At 38.7% G+C, this 26,914-nt stretch overlaps 1 non-coding gene across 1 annotated transcript; it reads left to right on the top strand.

The window, feature by feature from the left end:
• Positions 1 to 17,144: 17,144 nt before the first annotated feature.
• LOC118483468 lies at positions 17,145 to 17,251 on the top strand. Its single transcript, XR_004870757.1, has one exon. It is a non-coding gene; the product is annotated as a small nucleolar RNA R71 (small nucleolar RNA).
• The last annotated feature ends 9,663 nt before the right edge of the window (positions 17,252 to 26,914 follow it).

Raw genomic sequence — 26,914 nt, 5'->3', positions numbered from 1 at the left:
ACAAACCAGACTTTTTGTGTTGAGCATCCATTTCTTTCAAACGAGCAGGAAGTAACGTACATCGTCCGAGAGAGGATCAGGTCTATGTTGCACAACTGTATGGATCCGCGTGTTATTCTTACGGACAATGACCAAGCCCTGATAAACGTGCGTCACAAAGTATTCACTAACGCACACAAATATCTTTCCAGGTTCAACAGGTTCCACATTTTACAAGATATGATAAAATACTGCAAGAATTCCTTTACTAAATAGGAATGCGAGGACTTTACTCGTGCAAGGTCGACAATGTGTGATTTTCCAAACGAATATTTTTACGACTATAACGTCTCCAACCTTCATAAACACCTTATTAGGGACCAACGTGAACGTAAGTTTTGTTTTAAATTAATACATTCATTTAAATAAATCCTTAATTTTATTATGTTTTATATTTTCAGATATTTTTGTTTACCTGTGGAATAACTGGTGAGATAATATTGTATCTGCATGGACCAATCGAACTGTCAACTTTCACCAAACTACGACATATAGAGCCGAGAGCACGCATGCTGAATTAAAAAGACAACTTAATCATAATAATGAAGTGTGGATAGCCTGGTGAACAAGGTCGATGAAATGGTATTAAAACAACACAAACAAATAAACAAATGTTTGGAAGAAAGTAACTCCAAGCGAATAAACCCCCACCTTGTGATTCCTTTGTTTCGCAATCTACTTCGTAAAGTTTCCATCCACGCTCTTAACCTACTTGAAAACGAGCTACGTCGGAAACTATGCACCTTGCGGTCATTTGGTTCAACATGTGGTTGCCAGCTGTACACGAGTTGTGGGTTGCTATGTGTATGTCGTCTGGAGAAAATGCAAAATATAGGTTCTTATAAGCTTATTTTACGATTTATTATATTCTTTTAATATGCGAGCAACTATGTCATCATTTTTTTGTTTGCATGTCGCATTATTCGGCTCAATGCTATAGACATATTCTAGAGAAAACTTGATCTTCATCCATCAATAGTTGATAATAAAGACGTTGATCTTGAAAAATAATTCGATGATCTGAAACAGAAAATGCAATCAGAACCCCCGCAAGTGAAGTAAAGCATGATGTCGAAGATCAGTCGATGTTAAACCCATTGATGAGCGACAAAAAACCATTTGTCGTACAAGAAAACACTCGCGGCCGTAAAACATTGAAGGTCCAACAATAAAGAAGACAACGAGTGATGCGTGTGAAGTGCAATATAATTTAGGTATATATTTTAAGCCCTTTTTACACTTTTTCGCCAAGTTTTAAATTTATAAAACACGATATTTACTAACACTAAACACACATATGGGCAAGTGCACCCATCGTGGACGTAGTATAGTGTTGGTAAGATACCGAGGTCGTCCAAGGACACAAGAGCTTTTAGTACCGGTTTATCCTCAACGTCTAATCAATCAAAATGTTAGAAAAAGGTTTTTAAACTAAGAAAATAAAACTAACTAAAATGCTGAAAAATAAAATAAAAATAAAACAGATAGACAAGATGAATCACTTGGATCCGACTCGTGTGTAGTGTAACCTTTGATTATTTTTGCACTTTTGCACTTGTTTAAGAGATTATCTTAGTTATTGTAGTAGGCCCCTCTTTTGAAGGTGGCGTTACCCTCAACCCAGTAGTTTGAGTCAGCAAGGATACAATCCTAAAGGGTCGGATTATTGAAAGATAATTAATTAAGTTATTAATGCATAATGTGGTAGGCCCCTATTTTGAAGGCGACGTTACCCTCGGCTAAGTTGTCTGAGTCAGCAAGGATACAGTCCTAAGTAGCCGGGTTAAAGTTTTAATAGTAGTTTAACTTATGAGGGGATCAAAGAGTTTGGACCCCCGCCATCCAATACCTTTGGGTATTGAAGGAGGTCCTACTAAATTTGACCCAGGTCCTTTGCAGGATCTATACACTGAACGATGGCAAGACTCTTACCAAACCGTTCCCTTAACCCCCGACCAGGTAGCCAACATACCTCCATATAGACCGTGGAGATATGAATGGTGAAAATCTTTTATTTTATATAGACAGTAAAATAATGCCAAGAAACCACGGACAAACGATAAGGAAGAATCGCCTTCAACATAAGAAACTAGTAATTAAAGTCATTAATACAAAACCAATTAAAAAGTGCAAAAGATTAAAAATAAAAAGTATTACACTAAACACTTGTCTTCACCAAGTGATGTAAGAGACTTAGGCAAACATGGCCTTTGATTGTCAAGAACTCTTACGATCAATCTTGGATCCCGAGACGACTCACACACTCTATGATGGACAATGGATGATGGTGGTGGATGATGGTGTTGTGATGGTGGTGGGTGGTGGGTGAAGTGTGAGAGAGGTGGTGTGCCAAGGGATGAGTTGCAAGAGCTCCAAGCACTCCTATTTATAGGCTGAACAGAAGCCTGGGCACGGCCCCGTGTCCATCCAAGTCTCTCTCTTCATTAATTGCAATTCGCAATTTCATTAAATGCGTCTGCAACAGTTGACCACGCCTCCGTGTCCGCTGAGCACGGCCCCGTGGTGGGCAGTAGAAGCTTCTACAGGTTTGTCTTTTGTGCCAAGGCTGACCATGACCCCGTGTTCGCTGGGCACGCCCCGTGTTGAGCTGGACACGCCCCGTGTTGAGCTGGACACGCCCCGTGTTGATCTGGGCACAGCCCCATGCTCAGCTTTCTTCTTGTTTTTGCTTTGGGAGATGCTGTCGAGGAGTCGGGCATGCCACGTTTCTTCCTTTTCTTTGTATTTATGTTGGTTTTGGATGTATATTTGTTCCTTTTGTCCGTTTAAGCTCATTTGACCCTGTAAATTCAAAAGGAAGACAAAAACACACTTTTTCCAACATTAGTACTAAAAAAGGGTTACTTTTATGCCTTATTTGATGTAATTTATATGTTGCATTTTACACACATCAACGAGCTACTCGACATAGCACAGTTGGGCCTTCCGAAGAAAGCAGGTGCGACCCTCCCTGACATAGCTCTTATGTAACGTCGTAAGACTCTCTAATACCAAGTAATGTTGCAATGTCTCAAAAGTCAAAATTCATGGAGGATGGAGTCAACGGTGATTGATTTGCCATTGGCAACTTCGACTGTGAATGGTTTTGGGAGTTTGGAGCGTGTACGTTTAAGCATTGGTTCAAATTCCACGGATACAAAACTCTTATCTGCACCGGTATCAAATAGTAATTAAGCATATAAATCGTTTTGTCACACCCCCACCAATGGCGGAAACATCGGAGTGGGACGAAGAACGATTGCTCATCACACATAACACTATTTGTGATAATAATTAAATCAAACCGTTTTCATTTCATACTTTAAATTGTCAAACATTACAAGGAAATTCAAATAACAATAAGTTCAATACATGAGAATAACATAACAACAAGAACAAAATTGATACATCATATTAAAACCTAAGGCGTCTATATGTGTATCTAAGAATCATCGCTACTTCAATTTCATAGCATCGTCATCCTCAACCTGTAACATGTTTAAAATAAAGTTCAATGCAAAAGCAAAGGCGAGTATACAAGTTTTCATACATACATAGCATAAAAATGAGTTTAAACAATTCCACATGGCAAGCTATTGTAACAAGATAAACATTAAAATCGGCATGTGTTTAACTAATCAAACCAATGATGAAACGCAAAAAGCTCTTCACATAACCTCAAGAATACGGGTGGTGCGTTAATCCTATAGCGCTATATATGTCAAGGATAGGCTCGACAGAAGCTAATGATAAGTCTAACACAAAATGTATAACCCCAAGTTCAATGTATCAAGTAATCAAGTATGCAAGCATGTAATTGGAATGTTTGTGCATTTACGAATAAAGTTTAAGTGTAAGTTTCATAGGTAAACATGTTACACCCCAAAAAGGTGGTAAACGTAAAGGGGATTCGAGTATACTCACGGTTTTGCTAGCTTCTCACTTGTTAATCCGCGAGAGAGTTGTTGTTGTGGGAGGTTGGACCAAGTCCTTCTACACGAAGAAACGAAGGTGTATGAGTATTGGAGGATAACGGAAGGTTAAAGATTTGGAATAAAAGGAATATGGAAAGTAACATAGGAGAAAAATAACCATCTAATCACAAAATACTCATTCTTGACACTATGAAACTCTAAAGAGTTTAAATGTTTTCATGGGTCAATATGCCCATTAGAATCGTGACGACTATGATGTTCTTAGGTGGTGTAACCTACTATTTTGTCAAGTAACCATTAGGTTATCATCAAAAGTTTGGTTATTATAAGTATTATATATCATATATAGTTTATATCATAAGTTATTAGTCCAAGATTATCACAAAGATGTCATAGAAGTCATGTAGGAGGTAGGAAGATAAATCTTCCTTTAGGAACCTCTTAAGTTGTTGATGTGAGTAAAATGCAACATATAAATTACATCAAATGGGGCATAAAACTAACCCTTTTTAAGTACTAATGTTGGAAAAAGTGTGCTTTTGTCTTCCTTTTGTATTTTCAGGGTTAAAAGAGCTTAAATGAACAAAAGAAGCAAAAATGCAGCTAAATACAACATAAATACAAAGAAAAGGAAGAAACGTGGCATGCCCGACTCCTCGACAGCATCTCCCAAAGCAAAAAACAAGAAGAAAGCTGAGCATGGGGCTGTGTCCAGCTGAGCATGGGGCTGTGCCCAGCTGAACACGGGGCTGTGTCCAGCGGACACGGGGCGTGTCCAGCTCAACACGGGGCCGTGCTCAGCGAACACGGGGCAGTGTCCAGGATGGTCAGCCCTGGCAGAAAAGACAAAGTGATAGAAGCTTCTATTGCCCACCACGGGGCCGTGCCCAGCGGACACGGGGGCGTGGTCAGAGTGCTGCAGGTGCATTTATTGTAATTGCGAATTACAATTAATGAAGAGAGAGAGTGTCAGACGGGCACGGGGCCGTGTCCAGCAGACACGGGGCCGTGCCCAGGCTTCTGTTCAGCCTATAAATAGGAGTGCTTGGCTTCATTTCAACTCATCCCTTGGCACACCACCTCTCTCACACCTCATCCACCACCCACCACCACCATAACACCATCATCCACCACCATCATCCATTGTCCATCGTAGAGTGTGTGAGTCGTCTCGGGATCCAAGATTGATCGTAAGAGTTCTTGACAATCAAGGCCATGGTTGCCTAAGTCTCTTACATCACTTGGTGAAGACAAGTGTTTAGTATAATACTTTTTATTTTTAATCTTTTGCACTTTTTATTTGGTTTTGTATTAATGACTTTAATAACTAGTTACTTATGTTGAAGGTGATCTTTCCTTATCGTTTGTCCGTGGTGTCTTGGCATTATTTTACTGTCTATATAAAATAAAAGATTTTCACCATTCATATCTCCACGGTCTATATGGAGATATGTTGGCTACCTGGTCGGGGGTTAAGGGAACGGTTTGGTAAAGGTCTTGCCCTTGTTCAGCGTTTAGAGGTCCTGCTTGGGACCTGGGTCAAATTTAGTAGGATCTCCTTCAATGCCCATAGGTATTGGATGGCGGGGATCCAAACTCTTTGACCCCCTCATAAGCTAACTACTATTAATACTATAACCCGGCTATTTAGGACTGTATCCCTGCTGACTCAGACTACTTAGCCGAGGGTAACGTCACCGCCAAAAGCGGGGCCTACCATAATTTGCATTAATAACTTAATTCATTATCTTTCAATAATCCGACCCTTTAGGATTGTATCCTTGCTGACTCAAACTACTGGGTTGAGGGTAACGTCGCCTTCAAAAGAGGGGCCTACTACAATAACTAAGATAATCTCTTAAACAAGTGCAAAAGTGCGAAAATAATCAAAGGTTATACTAATACACGTGTCGGATCCAAGTGATTCATCTTGTCTATCTGTTTTTATTTTATTTTATTTTTCAGCATTTAGTTAGTTTTTATTTTTCTTAGTTTAAATCATTTTTTCTAACTTTTTGATTTGGTTAGACGTTGAGGATAAACCGGTATTAAAAGCTCTTGTGTCCTTGGACGACCTCGGTATCTTACCAACACTATACTACGTCCACGATGGGTGCACTTGCCCATATGTGTGTTTAGTGTTAGTGAATATCGTGTTTTATAAATTTAAAACTTGGTTAAAAGTGTAAAAAGGGCTTAATTATTTATTAAAAACATATACACACTGACACGCATCAAGTTTTTGGCGCCGCTGCCGGGGACACAAGGATTTTAAGAAAGCTTAAAATCGACGGCCTAATCAGTTTTTCAAAACCTTTTTCAAAACGCGCGCATTTTTCTGCATTTTAGTTTAGTTTTGCATTTACAGTAGCCTGAACACGGGGCCGTGCTCGCTGAACACGCCCCCGTGCTCAACGTGACCAGTAAATTTAATTAAAACGCCCAGATACAGTCCCTGAACACGGGGCCGTGTTCACTCAACACGGGGCCGTGTCCAGCTTCTGTTTCCGTCTTATTTTTGTTTTCTGGTCCCGAGACTCAGTTGTGGTCTGTTGAGTGATTCTTATGGATCAATACTCAAGAGGTTACAACTACACCTATGATGAGGATGATTATAGGGGTAATTATTGCACTAATTGTCGTAACACACGCTCGGTTCAATATAATACTTCATATCAACCATCCAATTCATACAACCATTATGAGGAGCCCAGGTACGAGCCATCAACTTCATACACATCCTATGAAGACCAAAGGTATGAACCTCCTCCCTCATACTCATATTTTGATGAACCAAAGTATGAGCCTTCATACTCATACTTTGAAGATTCAAGGTATGAGCCACCACCTTCATATACTTATTATGAGGAACCATGGCGTGAACAACCCACCTCATATGAGTATTATGAAGAACAAAGTTTCGACCCCTATCCATCATATACTTATAATGAAGAACAATGGTGTGAACCATCTACTTCATATGGGTACTATGAGGAACCAAGGATCGAACAACCGGATTCAAGCTTTGAGGATCCCGATCCTTACTCTATCACCGACATAGCCGATAGGATAATAGAAAAACTCAAATTTATCGAAAGATGCATAAAAGAATCTCGCGCAAGGGAAGAGGAGTCCCGCGCAAGAGAAGAATTAAAAAAGGAAGAAACGATAATTGAGGAGTTAAAAATGGAAGAACAAATAAGTGAAAAACCAACTCATGAGATAAACAACGAAAGAGGTGAGACCGATAACGTTAAAATTCAAGAAGAGTCTAATTTTGAAGAAATTAATCTCTTGTCACCTTCTTTTGAAAATCATTGTCTAGTAACCACTCATGCTAAGTTTTTAAAAGAGTTAAACACTAATACGAAAATCGAGGAAATGGTAAGTGTTAAGTTAACTAATGATCAAACTTCACTAATAAAAGAAGATCCGTTTGAAATTAACATTACACCGGTTCCATGTTTCTTTCAAAATTCATTTATTAGTAATATCACCATCGATAAGGATCTTTGCGTTAACATAATGCCTAACTACATTTTTGAAAAATTAAGTATTAGTGATTTTTCTCCACTTCAAATACCCATTTTTCTATCTAATCGGAAAATAATAAAATCAATCGGTGTAGTTGAGGATATCTTGGTTCAAACAAATCAAATGGTAATCCCAACCGACTTTGTCATCCTTGATGACGCTCCTCTAGTGTTGGGACGGCCTTTTGTAAAAACTCATGAAGCTTTGAAAAACCGGAAGCACAACAATCTACCTCTTCAATTAGGGGCATTCAAAAGGAGCATAGATCTTGAGCGCTCAATGAAATATCCTTTTGGCAATAATGACCCCCTAATTGAAGATGAGCCAGAACCACCCGATAAGGAGGGTCTAGCCAAGGACCCTTATAAACATGGCGCACCACGGAGGCATTCCGCGGAACTATCCTTAGTTTTAGATTAGTTTAACTTTTATGCTTTCTAGTTTAGTTTTAATTTGCAGGAATAAAACACACTCGGGATGGTGAAGGATACTAAGGGAAGCTTGAACTAACACCCCATGCGCAAAAACAGAGCCTCTCGACAATTTTTCTTCATTACTGCAAGTTCAGCACGGGGCCGTGCTCACCCAACACGCCCCCGTGCCCAAAAATCTGCAGAAATGCCCAGTTCAGGTACCTGGACACGGGGCCGTGCTCACTGAACACGCCCCCGTGCCCAGCCTTCTGTTTACTTTTGGTACTGGCATTCTGGACATGGGGCCGTGTTCAGCCAACACCACCCCGTGTTCAGCTACCCAGTACCATAAAGTCTTGTTTTTAACCCACTTTTACACATTTTAATCAACCGAAAAACTTATTTTTGGGACACATTGAGGACAATGTGTAATTTAAGTGTGGGGGGATGCTAAAACCTTGAATTTTGCAAGTCCTAATAACAAGCCTTACACAAAACTCTATTGGAACCGCTAATCACCCCAAATTTTTTCAAAAACTTTTCATTTTTTTTACTTGTCTTGGTTTAATTTGGGAATAACAAGTTCTAAAAAGGTTATATTTTTATAAATTTACAACCGATAGCGTCGTGATAAAAAGAACCAAATAAGAAGATTATGAAACGGCATGACAATCTTAGTTAAAATTTGATTATATATACTTGATCACATAAAAACCCATTCCCACAAAAGTGAGTTTTGAGCCTTTATTGAGCATACAAATATACATCTTTAAACTAAATGCTCATTTTTCGTTTCTTGTGTGAATAGCCGCTTGGTTCTTACGACTCTAGAACTTGCCACGACGATACATTCCCGGTCCTTACCAACTTAAACCCGAGTAAGTAAATGATGGAGGCATTAGGACTAACCCCTTTTTATTTCTACACCATTAATTTTCTTTTTTTTTACCACCTACCCAAAAATCCCCCTAGTTAACCCCTTTGAGCCTAAACCTTTTCGTTTCTTTCCCCAAAACAAACACCCTTTACCCACCAAAACCTTTTTCATTTTGAACCCTTTATTTTAGTAACAAAGCTCGGTTTTCTTGTGACACAAAAAAAAAAAACAAAAGAAAAAAAAAGAGATGAAGTTAGCAATAAACAAACAAGCTCATCAAAAGAAACCTTGTTTGAAAAATGCTTCATTAGAATAAAAAAAAAAGTGAAAAAAAAGAAGAAAAAAAAAAACAAAGTGTTTTACGAAAACCGACGCTTTTTACGCTTTTTACGCTTTTCGCCCTTTTACTAACCACTAACCCAACCACCCACCTTTAGCCCAAGCCTAACCCTTCACCCAAAAAGTCCTCTTGATATTTACAAAGGTATAAAGTTAAAAAGGAGGAGGATTGATTGCTTGGCAAGCTTATGGTAGGAATAAGTTCCATGCCGCTCTCGAGTGATTCACTAAAAATACACCTTCGGCCGAGTGTTGAGTGATCCCCCGTGAGATATGTGAACTTGTATATAAATGAAATTTTAAAAAAGGCATGTTATGCCCAAATAAGTAATTTCTCTTATGAAACGTTCTAAATAAATCATAACGAATAGGATTGTAAATAGTATAAAAATAAAACCCAATAAAGATCTTGGATTCCCGACACTCAAGACAAGCCCAAAACTTTCTCTTCTACCCATTCCATTTGGGAGTGTAAGCCACATATTAAAGAGTTTTGCTTGAGGACAAGCAAAGATTCAAGTGTGGGGGTATTTGATGTGAGTAAAATGCAACATATAAATTACATCAAATGGGGCATAAAACTAACCCTTTTTAAGTACTAATGTTGGAAAAAGTGTGCTTTTGTCTTCCTTTTGTATTTTCAGGGTTAAAAGAGCTTAAATGAACAAAAGAAGCAAAAATGCAGCTAAATACAACATAAATACAAAGAAAAGGAAGAAACGTGGCATGCCCGACTCCTCGACAGCATCTCCCAAAGCAAAAAACAAGAAGAAAGCTGAGCATGGGGCTGTGTCCAGCTGAGCATGGGGCTGTGCCCAGCTGAACACGGGGCTGTGTCCAGCGGACACGGGGCGTGTCCAGCTCAACACGGGGCCGTGCTCAGCGAACACGGGCAGTGTCCAGGATGGTCAGCCCTGGCAGAAAAGACAAAGTGATAGAAGCTTCTATTGCCCACCACGGGGCCGTGCCCAGCGGACACGGGGGCGTGGTCAGAGTGCTGCAGGTGCATTTATTGTAATTGCGAATTACAATTAATGAAGAGAGAGAGTGTCAGACGGGCACGGGGCCGTGTCCAGCAGACACGGGGCCGTGCCCAGGCTTCTGTTCAGCCTATAAATAGGAGTGCTTGGCTTCATTTCAACTCATCCCTTGGCACACCACCTCTCTCACACCTCATCCACCACCCACCACCACCATAACACCATCATCCACCACCATCATCCATTGTCCATCGTAGAGTGTGTGAGTCGTCTCGGGATCCAAGATTGATCGTAAGAGTTCTTGACAATCAAGGCCATGTTTGCCTAAGTCTCTTACATCACTTGGTGAAGACAAGTGTTTAGTATAATACTTTTTATTTTTAATCTTTTGCACTTTTTATTTGGTTTTGTATTAATGACTTTAATAACTAGTTACTTATGTTGAAGGTGATCTTTCCTTATCGTTTGTCCGTGGTGTCTTGGCATTATTTTACTGTCTATATAAAATAAAAGATTTTCACCATTCATATCTCCACGGTCTATATGGAGATATGTTGGCTACCTGGTCGGGGGTTAAGGGAACGGTTTGGTAAAGGTCTTGCCCTTGTTCAGCGTTTAGAGGTCCTGCTTGGGACCTGGGTCAAATTTAGTAGGATCTCCTTCAATGCCCATAGGTATTGGATGGCGGGGATCCAAACTCTTTGACCCCCTCATAAGCTAACTACTATTAATACTATAACCCGGCTATTTAGGACTGTATCCCTGCTGACTCAGACTACTTAGCCGAGGGTAACGTCACCGCCAAAAGCGGGGCCTACCATAATTTGCATTAATAACTTAATTCATTATCTTTCAATAATCCGACCCTTTAGGATTGTATCCTTGCTGACTCAAACTACTGGGTTGAGGGTAACGTCGCCTTCAAAAGAGGGGCCTACTACAATAACTAAGATAATCTCTTAAACAAGTGCAAAAGTGCGAAAATAATCAAAGGTTATACTAATACACGTGTCGGATCCAAGTGATTCATCTTGTCTATCTGTTTTTATTTTATTTTATTTTTCAGCATTTAGTTAGTTTTTATTTTTCTTAGTTTAAATCATTTTTTCTAACTTTTTGATTTGGTTAGACGTTGAGGATAAACCGGTATTAAAAGCTCTTGTGTCCTTGGACGACCTCGGTATCTTACCAACACTATACTACGTCCACGATGGGTGCACTTGCCCATATGTGTGTTTAGTGTTAGTGAATATCGTGTTTTATAAATTTAAAACTTGGTTAAAAGTGTAAAAAGGGCTTAATTATTTATTAAAAACATATACACACTGACACGCATCAGTTGTCACCAATATACAAGTTGTCATAAGATAACAAGGATGGTCATAGACATACATACAATAAGGAAATGGAAATACATAACATCTAACTAAGAAAACATCAAGTGATGTGTGGATTGAAGGTAGGATAGCCCAAGCTAATCTAAGTAAACACACAACTTCAAGCTTTAAGCTTGTTCATCACTTGTAGGCTAAAACCTTGTCAAAACAAAATGTTTATGAGAATTAAACCTCTGGATTTTTATGTCATAACCTTGTTTTTAAGCCCAACTAACCATAGATATGATTATGAGCATAAGGACATAGGAATGCGTATGAGAAACCTCAAGTTAAGTGAGTTAATCAAGTGTTTAATCAAAACAGAAAGTTTGAAGCCTTATTTGGTGATGTTCCAGCCTTGGTTTTTCATGGAAAACCTATTGGAAATATACCTAAGGTTGTTCCAAGTGTTTAGAAAGAAGAATCATGGGAAAAGATTAAGAAATGAGGAAGTTATGCTCACTTTTGTGAGTTGATATGAATCTGCCTTGCTTCTGTTCACAACTGCGTTTTAGTGTGTTTGAGAGTGCATTTAGGGTGTTTGTGATGCGTGTGAAGTGTGTATATGTTTTAGGTGTATATTTTAAGCCCTTTTACACTTTTTAGCCAAGTTTTAAATTTATAAAACACGATATTTACTAACACTAAACACACATATGGGCAAGTGCACCCATCGTGGACGTAGTATAGTGTTGGTAAGATACCGAGGTCGTCCAAGGACACAAGAGCTTTTAGTACCGGTTTATCCTCAACGTCTAATCAAATCAAAATGTTAGAAAAGATTTTTAAACTAAGGAAATAAAACTAACTAAAATGCTGAAAAAGAAAATAAAAATAAAAACAGATAGACAAGATGAATCACTTGGATCCGGCTCGTGTGTTAGTGTAACCTTTGATTATTTTCGCACTTTTGCACTTGTTTAAGAGATTATCTTAGTTATTGTAGTAGGCCCCTCTTTTGAAGGTGACGTTACCCTCAACCCAGTAGTTTGAGTCAGCAAGGATACAATCCTAAAGGGTCGGATTATTGAAAGATAATTAATTAAGTTATTAATGCATAATGTGGTAGGCCCCTCTTTTGAAGGTGACGTTGCCCTCAGCTAAGTAGTCTGAGTCAGCAGGGATACAGTCCTAAGTAGCTGGGTTAAAGTTTTAATAGTAGTTTAACTTATGAGGGGGTCAAAGAGTTTGGACCTCCTCCATCCAATACCCTTGGGTATTGAAGGAGGTCCTACTAAATTTGACCCAGGTCCTTTGCAGGATCTATACACTGAACAATGACAAGACTCTTACCAAACCGTTCCCTTAACCCCTGACCAGGTAGCCAACATACCTCCATATAGACCGTGGAGATATGAATGGTGAAAATCTTTTATTTTATATAGACAGTAAAATAATGCCAAGACACCACGGAAAAACAATAAGGAAGAATCACCTTCAACATAAGAAACTAGTAATTAAAGTCATTAATACAAAATCAATTAAAAAGTGCAAAAGATTAAAAATAAAAAGTATTACACTAAACACTTGTCTTCACCAAGTGATGTAAGAGACTTAGGCAAACATGGCCTTTGATTGTCAAGAACTCTTACGATCAATCTTGGATCCCGAGACGACTCACACACTCTATGATGGACAATGGATGATGGTGGTGGATGATGGTGTTATGGTGGTGGTGGGTGGTGGGTGAAGTGTGAGAGAGGTGGTGTGCCAAGGGATGAGTTGAAATGGCTCCAAGCACTCCTATTTATAGGCTGAACAGAAGCCTGGGCACGGCCCCGTGTCCGTCTGACACTCTCTCTCTTCATTAATTGTAATTCGCAATTACAATAAATGCGCCTGCAACATTCTGACCACGCCCCCGTGTCTGCTGGACACGGCCCCGTGGTGGGCAGTAGAAGCTTCTATAGGTTTGTCTTTTCTGCTGGTTCTTGGGCACGGCCCCGTGCTCGCTGAGCATGGGGCGTGTTCAGTTTTCTGATTTCTTTGTTTTGCTTGGGAAGATGCTGTTGGGAGGGTCGGCATATCACTTTTGTTCCTTTTCTTGTAATTATGTTGGATTTTGCTGTCTTTTTGCTTCTTTTGTTATTTTGAGCTCATTTAATCCTGAAAATGCAAAAGGAAGACAAAAGCACTCTTTTTCCAACATTAGTACTAAAAAAGGGTTAGTTTTAAGCCATTATTGATGTAATTTATATGTTGCATTTTGTGCACATCAAATACCCCCACACTTGAATCTTTGCTTGTCCTCAAGCAAAACTCTTTATAATGTGGCTTTATTCACTCCCAAATGGAATGGGTAGAAGAGAAGGTTTTTGGACTTGTCATAGAGTGTCGGGATTTTCCAAGATCGTCTAGGTTTTATTTTTATTTATTTACAATCTTATTCGTCATGATTTATTAAAAACATTTCATAAGATAAATTATTTATTAAGGCATAACATACCTCTTTAAAATTCCATTTATATACAAGTTCACATACCTCACGGGGGAAATCACTCACACTCGGCCGAAGGTGTATTTTTTAGTGAATCACTCGAGAGCGGCATGGAACTTATTCCTACCATAAGCTTGCCAAGCAATCAATCCTCCTCCTTTTTAACTTTAAACCTTTGTAAATATCAAGAGGACTTTTTGGGTGAAGGGTTAGGCTTGGGTTAAAGGTGGGTGGTTGGGTTAGTGGTTAGTAGAAAAGGGCGAAAGGCGTAAAAAGCGTCGGTTTTCGTAAAACATTTTGTTTTTGTGACTTTTTATTTTTAATGAAGTATTTATTCAAACAAGCCTTTGTTTGAGGAGCTTTGTTTGTTTATTTCCAACTTCATTATCAAATATATATATATATATATTTCAAGGAAGTCACGCGAAAACCGAGCTTTGTTACTAAAATAAAAGGTTAAAAATGAAAAAAGGGTTTTGGTGGGTAAAAGGGTTTTGGGTTAAGAAATGAAAAGGTTTAGGCTCAAAGGAGGTTAACTAGGGGGAATTTTTGGGTAGGTAAAAAAATGAAAATAATGGTGTTCAAAGAAAAAGGGTTAGTCCCAATGCCTCCATCATTTACTTACTTAGGTTTAAGTTGGTAAGGACCGGGAATGAATTGTCGTGGCAAGTTCTAGAGTCGTAAGAACCAAGCGGCTATTCACACAAGAAACGAAAAATGAGCATTTAGTGTAAAGATGTATATTTGTATGCTCAATAAAGGCTCAAAACTCACTTTTGTGGGAGTGGGTTTTTATGTGATCAAGTATATATAATCAAATTTTAACTAAGCTTGTCATGCCGTTTCATAATTTTCTTATGTTGGTTCTTTTTATCACGACGCTATCAGTTGTAAATTTATAAAAATATAACCTTGTTAGAATTCGAATTCCCAACTTAAACTTAGACAAGTAAAAAAAATTGAAAATTTTTGAAAAAAAATTTGGGGTGATTAGCGTTTCCAATAGAGTTTTGTGTAAGGCTTGTTATTAGGACTTGCAAAATTCAAGGTTTTAGCATCCCCCACACTTAAATTACACATTGTCCTCAATGTGTCCCAAAAACAAGTTTTTAGGTTGACTGAATGTGTAAAATGGTGTTAAAAGCAAAATTTTATGTTACTGGCAATCTGGACACGGCCCCGTGGTGACCGGGCACGGCCCCGTGTTCAGGTGCCAGTAATAAAAATTAAAGAAAAGAAACAGAAGCCTGGACACGGGGGCGTGTTCAGCGAACACGGCCCGCGTCCAGTTACCTGAACTGGCAATTTTCTGCAGGATGTTCAGCACGGGGCCGTGTTGGCTGGACAACACGACCCCGTGCTGAGCTTACTGTAATGAAGAAATTGTTGTCGGATGGCCTTGTTTTCGTGCATGGGGCTATGTTTCTCGTTTCCCTTGTTATCCTTGACCATCCCGAGTGTGTTTTATTCCTGCAAATTAAAACTAAAAGATTAAACTAAACTAAGGATAGTTCTGCGGAATGCCTCCGTGGTGCGCCACGTTTATAAGGGTCCTTGGCTAGACCCAAGGTGAGGTTATATATTTTTCGAGCGGGATGTTTTGCATCCCATGTTGCACCGTCGGAGAGCATCATCCAAACTCGAATCAATAACCTTCATGTAATTGACCGGGTCATCGTCCTCTATTCTCTTCTCAACCCCGAACTTTACTTTATTATCCCCATATTTTAAAGTGAGTGTTCCGTCATTCATGTCCACCACTGCTTGTGCGGTGGCTAGAAATGGCCTCCCTAGTATGAGGGGGACTTCGGTGTCTTCTTCCATATCAAGTATGACAAAGTCGGCCGGGTAGACGAAATTGTCGACCTTGACTAGTAGATTTTCAGCGACACCTTGCGGGAATTTGACGGATCGATCAGCAAGTTGTATACTCATCTTTGTAGGACTCGTTTTTCCTAAGCCGAGTCTTTTGAACATTGATGCGGGCATGAGGTTAATGCTAGCCCCAAGGTCGGCTAGTGCATTACGAACGGGGGAATCCCCGATCGAGCAAGGAATTGTGAAGCTTCCGGGATCAAATTTCTTTTGGGGGAGTTTGTTGAGTACGAGGGCGGAGCATTCTTCGCCTAAGTTAACTAATTGCAATGTTTCAATTTTCCTTTTATGAGTGAGGAAGTCCCTCATGAATTTTGAGTATTTAGGCATTTGGGTTAGGACGTCAATGAAAGGAATGTTGACATGCAATTGTTTTAGTAGACTTTCGAATTTTGCGAATTGCTCATTGGTCTTTTGACGGATTAACCTACCAGGGTACGGAACCGGAGGAGCCTTGGTGGGCTCTGGTGATGGAGTAGTAACCTTCTCTTGTTGGGGCGGCGATGCGATCTCCTCAGTAGGTGGTGGCCCTTCCGCGGGACCTACGGTATGATTCCGTAGAGTGATGAGATGAACTTGTGCCTTTGGGTTTGTTTCGGTATTACTTGGTAACGCGCCTTGCGGTCTCTCGGAGAAATTTTGGGCTAGTTGATTTATTTGTTTTTCGATGTTTTGTATACTAGCTTGTTGATTTCTAAAATTTGATTCTAATTGTAGAAACCTATCCGAGTTTTTCTTTTCAGTGTCGGAGATGAGGCGAGATATAGTATCTTCAAGCCTTTCTCGTCCACCTTGTTGTTGAGGGAAATTTTGTGACTCATTTCTTGGTTGTTGAAAGTTTGTTCGTTGATTTATGCTTTGTTGGTTACTACTATTGCCGGGTTCTCTCCAACCAAGGTTAGGGTGGTTGCGCCATCCTTGGTTGTAGGTGCCCGTTGGAGGACCCGACGGCCTAGGTCTATTATCAATGTAGTATACCAATTCTGGTTGGTCATCTATTTCTTTCATACAACTCTAATTTTCATGTGGCCCACCACACCCTTCACAAGCCATAACCGAGACTGTTTTTGTCATCTCTAACTTTTTAATTTTAGAAGAAAGGGCCTCGATTTGGGCTTGTAAAGGGGTGCTTTCATCAACCTTATGGGCGCCCGGGGCAATAGATTTATTGCCTCGGGGAGTGTGCCACTGGAAATTGGTTTGAGCAATTTCCTCAATTTGATTATATATTTCATGCGGGCGGCGATTACCTAAAAGTCCCCCGGAGCTAGAGTCAAGTGTTTGTCTTGTGTGTGGCAACAACCCATTATAGAAAGTGGATACTTGTTGCCATATCGCAAGACCGTGATGAGGACACTTTCGCAATAGCTCCTTGAATCTTTCCCAAGTTTCATATAAGGATTCCCCGTCCTCTTGTGAATATGTATTAATTTCAGTCATTAATTTAGCCGTTTTAGCGGGAGGGAAATACTTATATAGAAATTTTTGGGCTAGTTCATCCCAGGTGTTTACCGATCCCGCTGGGAGGGCATTAAGCCAAGCTTTCGCTCGGTCTTTTAGTGAAAAAGGAAACATTCGGAGGCGGATGGCGTCATTTGATGCTCCATTGATCCGAAAGGTATCACATATTTCTAAGAAATTAGTAATATGTAGATGGGGATCCTCGTCCACAAGCCCATGGAAGGTTGCAGAGTTTTGAAGCATCTGTATCAAATGCGGTCGAAGTTCGAAGTTATTGGCTTCGACATTCGTTGCATTGATAGCGGCGCCGAGATTACCCACGGTGGGTCGTAGATAATCCATGAGGGTACGTTGGTCCGCCATTGGAAGTGGGTTCCCCGAAACCTTCTCTTGGTTTTTAGCTTTCAGTCTTTTTCTGAGAAAGCGTTCGGGTTCTTCAAGAGGTTCTTTTGTGTCTTTATTAGAACTGGAGCTCATACACTACGTAGAAGTGGCGTCTGGTTCCAAGTCCTGCAACAAAAACAGAAAAGAAGGTTGGTCAGAAAGTTCAACACGACCCCGTGCTCAGTGAACACGGCCCGTGGTCGGAGTTACAGTGATTGTTTTCCGGATCCCTGTTACTGGAGAGTTGGACACGGCCCCGTGTTGCACCGACACGGCCCCGTGGTCAGCCTTCTGTAACTCGGAAAACTAAAAACTGCCAGTAACACTGCTGGGCACGGCCCGTGTCCGACCAGGCACGGCCCGTGCTGAGCTCTGCAGAAGCTGAAAAACTAAGAAAATCCTAAAAAATAAAAAGAAAATAAAAAAAATGATTAGGCCGTTGATTCCTAACTTTCTCAAAATCCTTGTGTCCCCGGCAACGGCGCCAAAAACTTGATGCGTGTGAAGTGTGTATATGTTTTAGGTGTATATTTTAAGCCCTTTTACACTTTTTAGCCAAGTTTTAAATTTATAAAACATGATATTTACTAACACTAAACACACATATGGGCAAGTGCACCCATCGTGGACGTAGTATAGTGTTGGTAAGATACCGAGGTCGTCCAAGGACACAAGAGCTTTTAGTACCGGTTTATCCTCGACGTCTAATCAATCAAAATGTTAGAAAAAGGTTTTTAAACTAAGAAAATAAAACTAACTAAAATGCTGAAAAAGAAAATAAAAATAAAAACAGATAGACAAGATGAATCACTTGGATCCGACTCGTGTGTTAGTGTAACCTTTGATTATTTTCGCACTTTTGCACTTGTTTAAGAGATTATCTTAGTTATTGTAGTAGGCCCCTCTTTTGAAGGTGACGTTACCCTCAACCCAGTAGTTTGAGTCAGCAAGGATACAATCCTAAAAAGTCAGATTATTGAAAGATAATTAATTAAGTTATTAATGCATAATGTGGTAGGCCCCTCTTTTGAAGGTGACGTTACCCTCAGCTAAGTAGTCTGAGTCAGCAGGGATACAGTCCTAAGTAGCTGGGTTAAAGTTTTAATAGTAGTTTAACTTATGAGGGGGGTCAAAGAGTTTGGACCCCCGCCATCCAATACCCTTGGGTATTGAAGGAGGTCCTACTAAATTTGACCCAGGTCCTTTGCAGGATCTATACACTGAACAGTGGCAAGACTCTTACCAAACCGTTCCCTTAACCCCCGACCAAGTAGCCAACATACCTCCATATAGACCGTAGAGATATGAATGGTGAAAATCTTTTATTTTATATAGACAGTAAAATAATGCCAAGACACCACGGACAAACGATAAGGAAGAATCACCTTCAACATAAGAAACTAGTAATTAAAGTCATTAATACAAAACCAATTAAAAAGTGCAAAAGATTAAAAATAAAAAGTATTGCACTAAACACTTGTCTTCACCAAGTGATGTAAGAGACTTAGGCAAACATGGCCTTTGATTGTCAAGAACTCTTACGATCAATCTTGGATCCCGAGACGACTTACACACTCTATGATGGACAATGGATGATGGTGGTGGATGATGGTGTTATGGTGGTGGTGGGTGGTGGGTGAAGTGTGAGAGAGGTGGTGTGCCAAGGGATGAGTTGAAATGGCTCCAAGCACTCCTATTTATAGGATGAACAGAAGCCTGGGCACGGCCCCGTGTCCGTCTGACACTCTCTCTCTTCATTAATTGTAATTCGCAATTACAATAAATGCGCCTGCAACATTCTGACCACGCCCCCGTGTCCGCTGGGCACGACCCCGTAGTGGGCAGTAGAAGCTTCTATAGGTTTGTCTTTTCTGCTGCTTCTTGGGCACGGCCCCGTGCTCGCTGAGCACGGGGCGTGTCCAGTCTTCTGATTTCTTTGTTTTGCTTGGGAAGATGCTGTTGGGAGGGTCGGCATATCACTTTTGTTCCTTTTCTTGTAATTATATTGGATTTTGCTGTCTTCTTGCTTCTTTTGTTATTTTGAGCTTATTTAATCCTGAAAATGCAAAAGGAAGACAAAAGCACCTTTTTTCCAACATTAGTACTAAAAAATGGTTAGTTTTAAGCCATTATTGATGTAATTTATATTTTCATTTTGTGCACATCAGTTTGCAAAGTGAAAAATGCTTGGAGAAGTGTTAGGTTATATAGGGAAGAGTTGGGTGGGTTGTAGTTGGCCATATATGCAAGAAATACACATCAAAACACCCAAAAACAACCAATCCCGTAAGCTGCTTTATATAATCTGCGGATCCGAGTTTGTCGCTGGCCGCGAGCCAGGTAAGGGGCTGGGTCGCGGGCCGCGACCCGGGGTAGGGGCTGCGTTTAAGTTTTGGATATTGACAGTTTTGGTCCCTTATGTTAGTTATTGAATGTTTTAAGGTATACGTATATCAAGGGTATTTTATGACATTTAAGCATATTATATGGTGTGTTAAGTATGAAATATGAAAACAAGTATGATGAAGTATAATTTAGTGTATGAATGTCGTAAATAAGTATCATATGTATCTAAATAACATATGATTCACATGTTTCACGTATTTGCAAGTTTAACACATAGTTTCCATGAATTACGAATATTGTATCAATTGTTTCACGAAATTAAACGTATGAACAAGTATGAAGTATGTATAACATGAATTTAAAGAAATACAAAGTTTATTTATGATCCAAGTCTCGGATTTTACAACGTTTACAATGAAAGGACGATTACAAGAACACAAGACTTTCAAAAATAGAAATACAAACAAGACTTTCTAATTATGGAAGGTACGAAGAAGCAGGGCGTTACACGTTTACAAGGAACGTACCGTTTACGACTTCATTATCGTGTTGCGCTTGATTCACATTGATGTTGAAGGCACATCCATGAGGTTGTTGTTGCTCTTGGTTGTTTTGCGGACATTGAGGCCGAAGGTGGGTAGGGCCACCACATTTGTAGCAAGCTCAACCATTGTTTGCGAGTGCTTGACGATTTTGGTTTTAGGGTGGTGCTTGAATTCGGTTACCTTGTGGCGTTGGGCCACTCCGGCAGATAGTGCAAGATTCCCAAAAAAGGTTACGATTGGTACAATGGTGGCATGCAGTAGCCGGTAAGTGATGGTAGTGGCAAGTGTTACACTTGGGATGAGTACCAATGTACGGTTTTCTAGCTGCGTCTTGTGGGGATTGGTGTTCAGGTGTGATGGCGTTGCAACTTTGGCTTTGAAACTTTCATTTCTTGCCGTTGTTGTTTCGCGGTTGAGATTTGGTGTCTTTGGGTGAGGTAGTGGCATGATTAGCTGTTTTCATGGTGACTGGGTTGAGGATTGCCTATCTCTTACTCGCTTTTCGTCGAGACTAGCGGCTAAACGATAAACTAGCTCAATGGTGACGGGTCTAGTAGCTTGAGTGACGTCGCGGATGGAAGGACGAAGACTTTGAAGGTATTTCCTAATCGTGGATTGCAATAGTTACCTACAACGGGGTTCCCTTACCCACGTATACGTTTTGGAAAAGAGTTTTCCAACAATTTTGTAAACATAGGGGTGAGGCCAGCCAAACCATGGACGCACTTTGTTCACGTTTCCAGATTATTTATATGGCTAGTTCGAGATTTGAGATGGTTGTCAACGCTGTGGACAACGACGATGGTGAGCTTAACGAAGACAACGTCATCCAAGTCACCCTCGTCGAGTAGAGACACATGTATGGTCATGACTTCAAACACGTCGCGGCGTGACAAATATTAAGTTTCCTTGGTTAAGTATGTTTTGGTCAACGTTTAATTTTCGTTACGTAATGTTTCTTTTACTTGCGTTTAGTTTTTAAGTTATGTAATGTTTTTATTTATTAAGTTATGTAATGTTTTTTTTAAATTACGTAACACTTTTTTATTAAGCTATTTTTTAATTTGTATTAATGGTATTTTTAATTAAATTTAATAGATTTTATATAATTTTTAAATAAAATAATAATAAAAAAGTGTGTGTCATGTGTCGAATAACGTCACCCTTTCACGTCTCGTCCCACTTCTTCCTTTTTTTTTATCACGTCACGTTTCACGTAGCGTCCACATATCGCATAACACCCTCTTTTCAAGTCATCCTACTTCGTATGGTCTAATCAAATCACTTTTCCGTTGTGCAAGAAAAGATGCATGACCTTTAGGTATTGGTCACTTTCGTATCTTCTAAATCAAACACTATTCTATCCTATTTGTTTTGAGAGTGTTTAAAGCGTTAAAAATGTAAAAGAAACATATTTTGAATTAGGGGTGTGCATGGATCGGTTTGGTTCTTTTCTTACCATTAACCATAATCATAACCGCTAGCTTCGGTTATGGCTAATCGGTTATGAAGTCGGTTATGGTTCGGTTTTGGTTAATTTCGGCTATTTAACCAATCGAGCTTTGAAATAAATAGGGGTGTGCATGGTTTGGACTTAACTTGGGTGTTTTTTATACGATAACCAAGACCAGATATTTTTTATTAAACTACTGATTGGGGATTGTATTTAATAAGGTAATTTTCAACAAAAAAAATTACGACCATAACATCTAAATTTTTTCATCAATATAAAGGGCATCCACATTGCAAGATTATTTTGTTACATACTTTTATCTTAATAAAAAAAAACTTCTATATGGTTAATGTAAAACATAAATCCATTATATAAACTTAAAATTACAAGTTCGGTTCAGTTTCGCTTATATCGGTTAATCAAAGCTTCATAATCGATTGGTCGATTAAACAAAGTTTCATAACCATAATCATTGGTTATGTCGGTTATCGGTTAACAAAACCACTACGATGTAGGTGATCTTTACCTTGATTAGAGAGAACTCATTTGTGATCACTATCAACCTTAGTGAGAAGTTATAGATGATATCCTCACTAATTTTGGAGAAAAGCATACTGAAACAAAATTTTGATGTTATAAGGTAGATTTGTTAACATTTACCCAATAGGGTGATGCTAAATGCACCCTCAAATGTAGGTGATCTTTACTTTGAAGTTTTTAAATAAATACAATCAAACCTTTTTATTTTGTAAGTTCTTTAAAAATTGCATCCACTGTAAATATTTAAACAATTAAAATTTTCATACAAAATCCTCGTTTATGAAGGTGCTTCGAGTGAATGAATTCTAAACATTCATTAATCTTAGCTTTTTCAAATTTCACAATATGGAGCCTTCCTCCAAGAATTAGAAAACTACTTTTGTTGTCATTTGTAATACCAAATATCTCCTTTGTTGACACTTTACTCTTTGACTAATCGATCCTTATGTCTTTAAAAATAAACCAACTTGATAAGAGATCCTGTTACAAATTTTAAAAAATATAGCAAAACACTAGTCAAATGAGAGACATCATCGGCCGATTAGGCAACAGAATTGTGGGGTCTCTTTCTAGCTGAGGTCTTGAACCCGATTTAAGAATCGAATTACCAACGGGCTGAGCCATTTTTTTCTCTGTTGTGATCAATTTTAAGAAGAATCAACGGCAAGTATCAATATTTTTTAATCAACGGCAATTATGTAGATATTAATATGTTATACATTATGTTATAAACAATATACAACAAAATGTAATATATAGAAGGTAAAGGGTGGAATTTAAAAATTATAAAAATGATATTTTTGGAAAGGGAGGTATAAAGAGTAAAAATGGAGGTGCATTTATTATGATAATTAAGTATATTCTTATTTTATTTACAGGTGTTTATCTATGTTTCTATAAAATCAGTTAAACGTTATAAATAAAAAACAACAAATTAACCCTCTTGATACTTAAAAAAAGAAAGAGTTAATTATATGAATATCCTTTATATTTATTAAAACTTTAACGTTAGGAAACAGAGCAATCATTTAACTAGCTTATTATCACAAATTTCTCTCTTAAAATGGGTTGAAAGTGTGAAAACATGGGTTCTAGTGGAAAGTAATTGACCGGACCGCCGGATGCAACGGATGTCTTCTCCGACAAATTATTGCCATCAGCGACGGCAGAACCACTGTCATGGAACATCGGCCGTAACCCATCGTGGAAGTCGTTCTCTGTCTGCATTCTTTCTTTGCCCTCTCTTTCTTTAGTATGATAGGGTTTGGTACTTTTCTACCACCACCCTCCAGTTGAGACAAACGCGTGTCTCTTTTGATGAGGCCTCCACCTCCAAATGGGCCCAATCACATATTACCAGCAAAAAACTACTATTCATTTCCTTTGCCTTATTAACATATAGATAATTTGAACACATATATCACCATTTTACCTTTTCATGGTATTGGCAACTAATATTCATCTTGCTCCTTGTATCCCACGCTCACCAATTACTAATGAAGGAATTGATTATTTATTTTTTTAGAGTAAATTTCTCTTTTTCTCTCTATGGTTTGATCATTTTAACGGTTTTACCCCAATTGTTTAAAAACTGTCATTTTGCTCCAATAGTTTACTATGTTTTTTTCAATCAGCTCCCCGACTCTTAACTCAGTTAAATCATTCAGTTAATGGTAGGGGTATTACAGTAATTTTATATATAAGTACTTAATTAATTATTATTAATTTCTTAAATCTGTTTTGTCTTTTTACTTATTGATATTCTCTCTACTTCTCTCTACCAGATATAACCATCATCTCCGGCCGCCACCACCCGGCGACCACCACCCCCATCACCATCCTCCACCCTTCTCCCGTACAACCTGTTCTAGCCTTCAATCACTACCACTCTCTTTCTCCCTTTCTTACCGTTACAAACCCTCAACCCTATCACTGCCACCTTCAAAATCATACCACCGCCACCTGCAAAATTGTAGCCACCGACAACTAAACCTGTCTTAACCCTAGCCGCCGCTATCTGGCTTGAATCCTCAGCAGATCTAGGGTTCCAGCCGGCCAAAACCACCACACCTGCCATTACCACTTGCCACCACCACCACTCTCTTTCTCCTTTTCTTACCTTCACAAACCCTCAATCCAACCACAACCATCTGTAAAATCGTGTCACAACCACATACAAAATAGTAAACACCCACAACCAAATATGTCTTAACCCTTGTCGCCACTATCTGGCTTGAACCCTAAGCAGATCTAGGGTTCCAGCCGGCCAAAACCACCACATCTGACGCCTTTTTACCTGGAATCACCTAAAGCCACCATCGCTTTTTAAGGCCTTAAAACGTCGGAAACCATAGAGGCGGCGATACGATTTTGTAGATGGATGGTCGACGGCTGTTTGGAGTGATGAGGCCGATGTCGGGGTTAGGGTGGGGTGGCAGTGGTGGTGGTGGTCATTTGGAGTGGGTGGGGGTGGTGGCGGTGGCTAATGATGGTGGTGGTTGTTGATGATGGAGAAGAGATGCTAGAGAGAGAGAGAGTCTAGAGAGAGAGAGAGAGAGAGAGAGGAGAGATTACAAAGATATGTGTTTTGTTATATATATATATATATTACTTTATCATGTATAATATAAAATCATTACTTGTATCAAAATAGTAAATACCATTAGTATTATATTTGAAGTTACCAAAATACCCTTACAGTTAACAAACAATTTAGATGAGTTAGCATCGTAGAGCTGATTGGAAAAAAACATAGTAAAGTATTGGAGCAAAATGATAGTTTTTAAACCATCCGGACAAAACCGTTAAAACGAACGAACCACAGAGAACAAAATGAAAGTTTACTCTTATTTTTATTTCGTTTCTTGACCACATATACAAAGCATGTTCCACCAACTAATCCTACTTTGCTTAGAGTTCTATATATATATGGTTAGCCAAACACGGCTTAAGCGTCACTTATCTCATATATATTTAACTTTTATTACATTACATGTAAAGATATCAGAACTAGTTAACTTTATACAATAGTGATCTTTATAAAAATCTAATGTCAATGTATAATCGTTTGAGAAAATTTATGTGTAGTCATTTTGTTATGTCAAATAGTCCTTTCACAATCTTTGTTATTCTTATTGCAGTCTTAAACACTTTTACTTATGTCAACTCATAATTCGTATATCTCCTCAGCATGCTCAAATTACCAATTTTCAACATTATAACTAACAATTGATCATGTCTTCGCCAATTTAAGTGAGTTTATGTAACACTCTCAAAATATTAAAATTCGATTATCATGCTATTATGATATTTAAAATGGAGCTTTATAACTAGGTATATTTAACCTAGTTAATATTTGTTGATAATAGTATAAATAAGTAGGTTATGAGTTACTTAATAACAAACCAAACCATAGAATTGAAATAGAACACTATGGAAAGTTTGATGTATAAAAGCTAAAAACAATTAAAACACATAGGTAGTGTGTGTGGGTGGCGAGATTAGAGAGAAAGAGAGAGGGTTTTCTCTCTAGAATTCAATCCTCAAATTCAGCCAAATCACAAGTAAATTGAGTGTGTAATCTTTGCATGCTTGAAGATTTGAACCACTATCCATTACAAACCTAATGTATGTGGTGAAATTGCGTATCATGAATCTTATGAATCTTGATGATAGATGGGTTTTGATGTTATGATGTAATTGATGTGTGAATTTCGTTTAGAATCATGATATGAATAGAAATATATGTAGAAATCGTATGTATGGTTGTTCTAGGTTAAAACCCTCATAAGAGATCCGACCCAACAAGTGAACCGAACTGAACTCGCGCATGTGTTCGACCCGCACAAAAGCTAACTGAAGATGGCTACTTATTTGGAAGAGATCGAGTCAAAATATTTTATTTATTATTTGAATAATAATTTCCATGTTTATCCTTTAATTGTTTAGTATAAGTAGGGCATCTAGGGTTTATCGTTTTTCAGTTTTTGATTGAATTTTAATAGAAAAGAACATTGTTCTTGAACCTATCGGTTCGTTATGAGACTTTGATTAACGAAGTGATATTGAGCCATTTAATTGCATGTGAAACTGCATCAAGATGAAGTTGATTTTAGCAAAATTATAGAACTTTAGCATTTTTAGGTTTAAATGTAGATGTTAGCCATTTAACATGAAATTATGATGATTAAATGTTGATAAATGACTAGAAGTGTGAATGTTGATAACCTTTGATGAAAAGGGCTATGAGTGAGTTTTGTATGCTAATGGTCACTTGGGTTAAAACTATAGGTAACTCAAGTGAGGCTTTGGGAAGCCAAGCTGGAAAGAAAGCTCGCAAAAAGGGAAGGCTCTAAGGTAAGTAGCTACATGGTTACAATT

This window comes from Helianthus annuus, chromosome 10 (genome assembly GCF_002127325.2).
Source record: "Helianthus annuus cultivar XRQ/B chromosome 10, HanXRQr2.0-SUNRISE, whole genome shotgun sequence".
Taxonomy (NCBI): Eukaryota; Viridiplantae; Streptophyta; class Magnoliopsida; order Asterales; family Asteraceae; genus Helianthus; species Helianthus annuus.
This window is presented reverse-complemented; position numbering and strand designations above follow the sequence as displayed.